Source organism: Vombatus ursinus, unplaced genomic scaffold (genome assembly GCF_900497805.2).
Source record: "Vombatus ursinus unplaced genomic scaffold, bare-nosed wombat genome assembly UNPS02014874.1, whole genome shotgun sequence".
Classification (NCBI taxonomy): domain Eukaryota; kingdom Metazoa; phylum Chordata; class Mammalia; order Diprotodontia; family Vombatidae; genus Vombatus; species Vombatus ursinus.
This window is the reverse complement of record NW_020954652.1, coordinates 6846654-6847226: the sequence shown is the minus strand read 5'-3', so window position 1 is coordinate 6847226 and position 573 is coordinate 6846654.

Here is a 573-nt window from a genome sequence, read left to right as displayed (position 1 = left end):
AGAGAGAGGGAGAGAGAGAGAGAGGGAGAGAGAGAGAGGGAGAGAGAGAGAGAATCCATGTGGCATTGTGGCATACTGGCAGCATTATGTTCTCTGGAAACCCCAACCTGCTGGCATGAATGCAAATTGGGTATGTAAATCCAGTGAAAAAGAGAGTAGGAGTAAATATCATGTCCACGCTAGACTTACAACAACCCTAGGAGCTATTTTTAGCCTATTTTATCCATTTCAGATGAGAAAAAAATTAATATTTCAAGAGTTAAAGTGATTCACATTAAAGTACCTATTGGATGTGGAAATTTCCCTATTGGAGGGAAAACAGAAGTATTTTTTCTAACCTGATAGCTAATTGCTCCCACAGAAACATCTGATTTTTTTAAAGGGAAGCAAAAATGCTTTACCAACGTTTGCAAAATTGCAAAAGCCATATTGCACAAATATTATGAGGAGTAGGTAAGAAGGGAGGGAGAAAGGAAGAGACGGAGGGGAGAAAAGAAAGGAGGGAGGGAGGGAGAGGGAGAGGCAGGAGAGAGAGAGAGAGAGAGAGAGAGAGAGAGAGAGAGAGAGAGAGAG